Source organism: Chenopodium album, chromosome 7, assembly GCF_948465745.1.
Source record: "Chenopodium album chromosome 7, dcCheAlbu1.1, whole genome shotgun sequence".
NCBI lineage: Eukaryota > Viridiplantae > Streptophyta > Magnoliopsida > Caryophyllales > Amaranthaceae > Chenopodium > Chenopodium album.
The window spans coordinates 60,617,745-60,627,188 of NC_137840.1; the positions used below are offsets into that span (position 1 = coordinate 60,617,745).

The 9,444-nt window shown below is 30.4% G+C and overlaps 1 pseudogene; it reads right to left on the bottom strand.

Annotated features, from left to right (window-relative positions):
- Positions 1–242: 242 nt before the first annotated feature.
- LOC145640397 (serine/threonine-protein kinase WNK8 pseudogene) lies at positions 243–1,151 on the bottom strand (annotated as a pseudogene).
- Between the last annotated feature and the right edge of the window lie 8,293 nt (positions 1,152–9,444).

Consider the following 9,444-nt stretch of genomic DNA (forward strand, 5'->3'; position numbering starts at 1 on the left):
GTTATAGTGACTACGAGTCTGTCTACATTTACTGAACTGAGCTGAACTGAACTGAATGGAGCTGAATTGAACTGAACAGAACAGTTTATGTGAACAAGGCTACAATAGCTATTGAATAGACTTCCCCTAATTACTAACTAAATTACTTATTAAATGTGACATTAATACGTAAAAAAGGATAATTATTCAAAAGCTTACTAAAAAGATCTTAAAAACAAGGACGACAATGATTTAAAAGCATACTAAGAAAAACAATTATACAAAAATTTTAAGAAAAAATTGCAAGGTGCATTTGTAATTGATATAGAATTTCGTAGTCGTGCCCTTGATGTTGTTAATGTCTTTGGTGCGAGCAACGGGTCATTGAGGAGATCAATTGCCGCGGGTCTGTCGCAAGCTGTAGGAGCCAGACACTTTTTAATGAAATGACGAAATTGTAAATCTGTAACTTTGCTTAGAACTTCTGGCATAACACCCGACATTTTCTTTTTGTAAAGTTCATTCACATCACCGTGACATTCGTTATATGGAACTTCACCCGTAATCATGTGAAGAAAGCACATCCCAAAACTGTAAATGTCAACTAGCTGAATTGGTTGATATTGTTTTTCAAGGATCATCGCGACACCAAAATCTGCTATCATTACCCGGCCTGTATGCCCATTAATATAGACATGTCTCATATTCAGAGCGCCATGCACGATTGGAGGATTTTGAGAGTGAATATAATGTAACCCTTTAAGGATCTGTCTAGCAAAATCCTTAATTGCCTCGATATCGAAATGAACATGTTCTTCGAAGTAGTCTTCCAAACTTCCTGATGTATAAAGCTCAGTAATCATGTTAATTGTTTCCGTATCAATCCAATAATCATAGCACTTGATAATATTTTCATGATCTAATGACTTTAAAAGACTTGCTTCGGCCTTCAAACTCATAAGATAGTTTTTGTCCTTAAATATATCATCTGTTATCACTGTCTTACTCCAAGCAATTTCTATTCCTTCAATCTTATCAAGACCCTTGTATACTGTTTTTGTGGCCACCTTGTCTATGATCTCGTCATACCTTGCGAATCGTCCTGTTGGATCTCTTTCGATAACCTCGAGACATTTGACGTCGTCTGGCTGTATCAAACCTTTGATGGCCATGACTAACTAGCAGAATAAAGATTTTTTATTTAATTTTTTATTTTATTTAATTTTTTTTTTTTAAGAATGGCTAGGTAATATTTGTGACGGAATTTTTATAGAATTCTGCACATTGAAAGGAGAGACAATGGATTTATTTAATTTTTTTTTTTTTTTTTTTTTTTTTTTTTACATATTTATAGGTTAGCAGTTGGTTCTTGATTTTGTCATAATTTTTTTATTTTTTTTTACTTTTTTGTTATAGTTAGTCCTAGTCAAAAGGTTTGACAATTTCTTTTTAAAAAAAATTGTTGATTAAATATTTAGTTATAATTAATTTGCCTTTTGATTTCTTAAAAAAAATAATTAAAATACAATCTCATTTATTTAATTTGAGTGGCATACATTTATGTATAAAAATAAAATGGTTGTACACATGTGTACAATACAAGTGGATCGGATCGGAGTTTAATTGCTCTTTTTCAATCAATTATGTAACTTATTTTCCTAAAAAAAAAAATGTAACTTATTTGGGCTACAACTACAAGTTGCTCATTTTTTTTTTTTTTTGTTCTTCAATGACAATTATGTATAGTTTGACATTTAATTTATATTGCCAGCAAGCCCTCAGTATTAATCACAATATTAATTATTGTTCATACTTTTTTTTTTTTTTGGTGCAAAAGAGGGCTAAGCCCATTTATTCAAAAGAAGGAAAATTACATAATAAATCGTGGCATTGCTACGCCAATTGTGTCCTCCCTTAGAAGAGATGCTATTTCAATCGGAGGAGTATCGAAATAGACAAGCCCTTCTTCAAGACGAACCCCTAAATTGGCTAGACCATCCGCCACTCTATTACCTTCTCTAAAACAAAAAACAATACTAATATTACAACCAAGAAATCTAATTAAACTACGACAGCTTTTTAAAATGTGAACACATTCGCCACCCATGCGATCGGGGTCTTTAATTGCTTCAATACAAGCCTGATTATCCATTTGAAGAACTAGCTTTGAGATTCCCAGAATGCATGCCATCTTTAGTCCTATTTCAGCAGCACATAGTTCAGCTTTGAACGCTGTACAGACTCCCAAGTTTGCAGCAAAACTTCTGATGTATTTCCCTGTACAATCTCTTATAATCCCACCCCCACCAGCAAGGCCTGGGGCTCCCTTGGCTGCCCCATCAGTGTTTAAGGCAAACCATTCAGGAGGTGGAGCAAGCCATCTGATTAGCATTTCTTTTTTCTGGCCACGAGTATTGGCATTTAATTGCTTCAACTCATGTTCCCCAGACAAGACCTTCCAAGTTTCATCAACTTTAGAGTGAAGAAAGGTACCAATATCAGCTGGAATTGCCTCTTTATTCCCGAACATAGCATTGTTCCTCCATTTCCATAGCCACCATATAGTTGTAGCAAATGTCGTGGTCCACATTTCAGAAAAAATCGGCCCTTCTGCTTCTAAATTTCTCACCAACCAAGCAGTCAAATCCCCAGTAAAAAAGGATTGATACTGAGCTGCTCCCCCTACATTGCTCCATACCTTCCTCGCAATTGGACAATCTCTTAGCAAATTATTGTTCATACTCAGTAGATGCTTTGTTATTTCTAAGATTCATGCTTATTTATACAACCAGTAGTTTATATAATCATTGTCTTCTACATGCTAGGTTTGATAGATGTTGCTCCTTTTCATTCTTTACGAACCTAATTCGAAGTATTACAAAGAAACAAATCAATTGCAACTTGGCAAACGTTGCTAAAACTAGCTATCTCAATTATGTTCTTTAATCCAAATCAAACACTGTATTCACACTCAATAAATCAAATGAAAAAATAAAATTCCCCACCCGTCGCTTCCTGGTAGGTTAAAGTGATTTTTTGTTATTACAAGAATAATTTTTTCAATTTGGCAAATTTAAATGGATGCTGTCATTGTTATCATAGTTCTACAGTACTACTGTACTAGTATATTTTGGTTGTCTCTTTTCATAAAACTAATAAACTAAAACTGAAATAAGTTTTTAGGGGGTTAAAAAAATTAATAATCAGAGTGAGAAATAACTCAAGTGGTTAAAGTTTCCCTCTCAATTTTAGGAGATTATGGGATTAATTCTCATCATCCGTTTTTATGGCTTCTGAATACCATAAAAAAAAAATAAAAAAAAAATAAAATATATATATATATATATATATATATATATATATATATATATATATATATATATATATGCTATGTTATATTCACTTGTTGAGTATGAATATCTAATGATTAAAACTTATAACTAATATAGATGTATTATTGGTTATTGCATACTATGGGTCTGTTCAATTCTGCTTAATTTTAGTTCAGTTCAGTTCAATTCAATTCAGTTCAACTCTAACTAGTTCAGTTCAGTTCAGCTTCTAATTTTCCTCTCTCATAAAATATTTATTTCAGCTCAGTTCAGTTCAATTAAGCTCCAATCAGTTCAGTTCAGTTCAATTTAGGCCCTGTTCTGTTCACCTTAAAAAATAATATTAAGTTAAAATAATTTCAGTTCAGTAAAAATAAGTTCAGTTCAGTAAAATTAATTTCAGTTCAGTAAACATAATTTCAGTTCTAAAAATTCTAGCGTAGTCGTCGACTACGGATGACTACAGACGACTATCTTCGACTACGCTAAGAGATTAAATCTACATCGTTGATATATTATTTGTCTAATCTTAGCCGTCGAATCTTACACCTATACTACACAGTCATCAAGGGATTATTTGGTTAATTTTTTTTGGTTTTTCACACATTTTTTTTAATAAAAACTGATTTTTATTTATATATATTTTTTAATTTTTCATCTTCAACTTATATCATCTCTAACCTTTGTATGAATTAAATTGAACTTTATTTTCAATATATGTCATCTTCATCCTAAACCTTCATCTTCTACCAAAACATTCATACTTTATTGATCTATATTGTGGTTGATTTATTACTACGGATGTAAAAGTAATATTCATTAAGTTATAATATTATTTAAACATGGCCTGATTATCTTAGAAGTATAACAAATCGGTGAAAAATTATCTTAAACCTTTATCATGATTCATCTCTATTATTAAGCTCCATTATTGTCAACATTGAACCTTCACCAAAATATCCTCTAAATTACCAAAATCTATGAAAAACTTGTAAAATTAAAGCAATGTCAATTTATCGCAATTATGCATGCTTTTTTAAAACTCAGAAAATCAAATTAGTCAATTCATTTGAATCACATCTCAAAGGATAATTAATTAATATGAATGTTACTTCTCAAAAAACCAATTCAAAATTCGTGTATCATATTCATGTATTATAATAGTATGGTCTAAATTGATGGAGTACTTGATAGTAGTTTTTTTAATCTTAATCACCATTGATCAAAATTTTGAAGCTCTAAATAAAATAGCCTATATATATATATATATATATATATATATATATATATATATATATATATATATATATATATATAAAGAATAAGAAATAGAATTAAACAAAAAACGGAAAAGAAAAATGAAAACACAGACTTGCTGTCAATTAGGCATAAATTGAGGATTTTTTAGTTATATTTTTGGATAAAATTTATCTTCATTATTTATCTTTAACTAAAGTACTTTGTTAGCTGTTACAATCTTACAATTATATTAACTAATGATAAATAAATAAAAATATATATATATATATATTATATGAAATATAATACGGAGTTGTAGTAGTTAAGGCCAATTAGTGACCAAGTTTGTTAGAAAGGGTGGAAGAAAGGGAAAGATAGTGCCATAACTGAAGCAACTAATTTTGTACAGTACGTTATAATTAGATTTTTTTTTTTCTTTTTAACAAACTAGAGATAGTTTCTTAGAAAGAAAAGAGAAAAAAAAAAAAAAAAAAAAAAAAAAAAAGTAGAAGTGAAATTTTGATTTTTTTTTTTTTTATTTCTATTTGGAGAAAGGATGTTATTTGGATGTTATTGCTAACAAAAAAGACAAAAAAAAAATAAATAAAATAAATAAAAAAAAGGAGTGCACAACATTGTAGGATTGGAGTTTTGTACAAATTTGGTGAGAAGTTAGAAAAACAACTCTTAAAATTGTATAAAAGATTAGTGTATCTAATAGCATATAATTTTATTTTTTTTGGTGAAATAGCATATAAATTGATATACTTCATATATTCTTGTACGTAATAATTAATATGTCACACTTTTCATTTGAATAATCATATATTGGTTTGACTAATTTCTCATATATCAAATATAAATACATGAATTGTAGAACTAACCTAATTTTTTAAAAATAAATATCTTAAACATTAAATTAGTTTAGGGCCTGTTCACATTTACTGAACTGAGCTGAACTGAACTGAACTGAACTGATTGGAGCTGAACTGAACTGAACTGAACTAAGCTGAAATGAATATTTTATGAGAGAGGGAAATTAAGAGCTGAACTGAACTGAACTGAACTGAACTGATTGAAGCTGAACTGAACTGAAATTAAGTAAATGTGAACATGCCCTTAGTGCGAATTTCCTTTTATTTATCTAATGTTGGTTAATAAACTATATTTATCTTATTTTAGTTGATTAAAAAAAAAATCAAATTATTGGGTAAGTAAAGCAGACAAGATCGACAAGATCAAGACCTTTTTTATTTATATATTTTCCTAGTTATGTTTATCATGTTGTGATATTATTAGACTTCATATTATTAATATTAGGCAAATATAATAGGATAATAAAAGATTCTTTTGTATTTCTAAAAAAAAATAAAATTCATGTATGATTTTTTTTTGTTCTCTTTGCTAAGATTCACACACTACACTTTCTCAAAAATTAAATAAATAAATAATAAATAAATATAAATAAAAAATCACACACTACCTAATAGGTTTTTTTTTTTATATGAATATATTATAGGATTTTTTTGTGAAAAACTACCTTTTAAACTCCAAATTTTGCGAAAAACTACCCTAAAAACAAAATGTTGTAATTAACTACCTTATAAAATATAAAACGTTGTAATAATTGACTACCTTCTAACGGAATGACATATTTGACTTTTATTTTCCGACGTTGACCATATCACGTGAGGGTCAAGTGCCCCTTTAATGATTTAATTCCCATCTTTTTCCCAAATTTTCCCGCTTTACACCAATTCAGCCCATATAATTATCAAAGGGGTTGCAAATAAACAATATAAAATATGAATAATTGTATTGTTAAGGAAAAGAGTTGGTATAAAGCGGGAAAATTTGGAAGAAAGGGGGGAATTAAGTCATTAAAGGGTCATGTAACCCTCACATGACATGGTTAACACCGAAAAATAAAAATCAAATGTGTTATTCCGGTGGGAGGTAGTCAATTACAACATTTTATACTTTATAAGGTGGTTAATTACAACATTTGATTTGAATCGAAGGACTATATACTTGGTAGTATTTAATAAAGAACACAACTAGGTAATAAAGAACACAACTAGGTGGTCCCAAATTGAACTGTTATAGTCCAAAAATACAAGACTAAAGATATGTTTGCTTTGAATCCAAGGACTATTATCGAAATTCATACAAGTAAGAATCCTAGCAATTTTGTCTGATAATCTTATTGTTTGCAACGAATTAACCTTACGTAGAACAAAACTCACACCCCTAGATCATACATAAATTTTGCTTTTAATTAGGTGTCCCCAATTTAATTTTGGGTGTACCTAAAATTCGAATCTTATTAGTCAATTAAGACAATCAAAAGATAAGACATGGTTAAAATATATACTTGAATGTACATTGTATCGAACAATAATTAACACAACTAGGCGGTCCCAAACGAAAACTGGTTAGTCCCAAAATACGCTAAAAGTTAGTTTGCTTTTAATCGAAGGATGATTATCAAAATTCATACAGATAAAAATCCTAGCAAATTCGATTAGTAGTCCTATAGCTCCCGGCACAGGATTACTCTTGCATAGAAAAAAACTCTCAACCCCTACAGAGCATACATTCATAAAATTCACTTTTAGATATACCCAATTTAATTTTGGGCGTACCCAAAAGTTGATTTTTATATGTTAATCAGAAGGATTGACTAAGACAAGACTTGATTAAAACATAGATTACGGTGTATATATAAAAAGTTTCCCAATTTGGGTATATCTAATTTTATATTTGGGCATACCTAAAACAAAGTGGTTCAATTTTATTTTATTTTTTTAATTTTTTTTTACAAAATACAAATGTATAAGTTATTTCGGATAATCACATCCGTCTTTAGCGGTCTCGAGTTCAAGTCTTGCTTAAAGCATTTATAGTTGTCAAATTTAATACATGCTGTGGAGTTAGCATAACATCGATCTTATTGTTTAAAGGTGTGACATGTGTCATATATTGATGACATGTCTTGTTTATCGTGCTTAAAAAATTGATACATGAGTACATTATGACACATATTCTATTTTAAGAACGATTTTTGATATATATAAATAATAAAGTATAGATTAAAATTAATATATTATACAATGTTAATGTGCACTACAAGAAAATTACCTTTTTGTGGTGATTATTATTATTTTAACATTTCATATTGAAAGTAATTGCTACTAAAGAAACCCCTCGAATGGTTATTCTGTACAATATCTGTCGGTACCATAGCCTTTAGGGTCTGTTCACATTTACTGAAATGAGTTGAGCTGAGCTAAGCTGAATTGAACTAAACTGATTGGAGCTGAACTGAACTAATTGGAGCTGAACTGATGTCACCAACTCGAGCAATAATGAAGCGAGCTTGATCCATTGGAATCGACACATCCTTGTCAAAGCTCCTAGCTAGCATTTCGCCACTTCCAAAGCCACCAACAAGCTACTACGAGCGGCCATTCTTTTCTATCTTGGGTATTTCTACTGGTTAGGTTTGTCATGATCTAATCTTTAAAATATAGATGAGACTGCTGAGCAATAATATTCCCTCTCAGTTTTCTCCAAATCATACTAGTAGCAGGGCAAAAACGGAGTATATGTTCAATATTTTCTTCCACACATCAAATATCGAGGGTCATGAGTGAGATGCCTGAGAAATCGTGTAGTCATTAATCTATCATGATAGACTACACTACTAGAAATAGGCTTATTTCCGACGGACCACAATTTCCGTCGTAAATTTTGAAATTTACGACGGAATGTTATGCTTCGGAAAAATTCGTCGGAAAATCAATCTTCTGACGGAATTTCCCTCGTAAATTTTACGACGGATTAAAATTTTCTTGAAAAGTTTAAATTCCGACGGAATTTTCCGTCGAAAAGTTATTTTCGACGGAAATTTCTGTCGGAAAATGGTTTTGCGAGCAAATTAAATTCCGTCGGAAACGAATTAAAACAAAACCTCCCTCATTCCTTCCTTAACGACAGAACAGAGAGTCAGAGAGAGAACGAAAGGGAAAGAGAATAGAGAGAAAGAACGGAAGGGAGAAAGAGGAAGAGGAAGATCCGACGGATTCCACCGCCGTTCCCTGCCGTTCCCCCGTTCAGCCACCGGCGTTGCCCACCGACGGTAAGTGCTGCGTATTTTATTATTTTTATTTTAATTTTTGATGAACCCTAACCCTACTAACTGACCAGCGCCGTCACCTGAGGAAGCTCCGCCTCCGCCACCGCCCTTTTCCCTTCTATCACCCTCGCTTGGCTGCCGACGGTATGTGAATTGTGGTGTTTTTATTTTTATTTTTTTTATTTTTTTTTTTGTTAAAGACTAACCCTCACCTGTTTTGGGTTGACAGGCGCCACAACCACCACCTTTGCGTCGATGACCATAACTACCACCAAAACCTCCGGCCACCGTGCAGAAGGTGGTAAGTTTTGTGGTTGTTTTCTGTTTTTTTGTTTTTTTTTTTTTATTTTTTTTAAACACTATAATTAAATCTCACATTATACACTATAAATTATATTTCAATTATATTTATTTGTTGGAATTGTGGATTTTTTGGTCTAATTGTCAATAAAAAGTGTAGATCTAGAGTTTAATGACATTATAAACCTTAAAATTCTTAGTTTAGTTGATGAATGACATGTTAGTGACATATATTAATATAATTGTATATTGAAATATGTTAGTTAAGTTTTTTTTAATTATGTATGGTAGTTTATTTGGTTAAAAATAGGCATTAGTTTTGTTTATTTTTTAAAAAAATGTTAATTTAGTTAAATTAAGTTTGATTATATATGTTAATTTATAATATTAACATTTTTTGTTAGTTTAGTTTACTTTGAAAAAAATAATATGTTAATTTATTTGGTTAAAAATAGG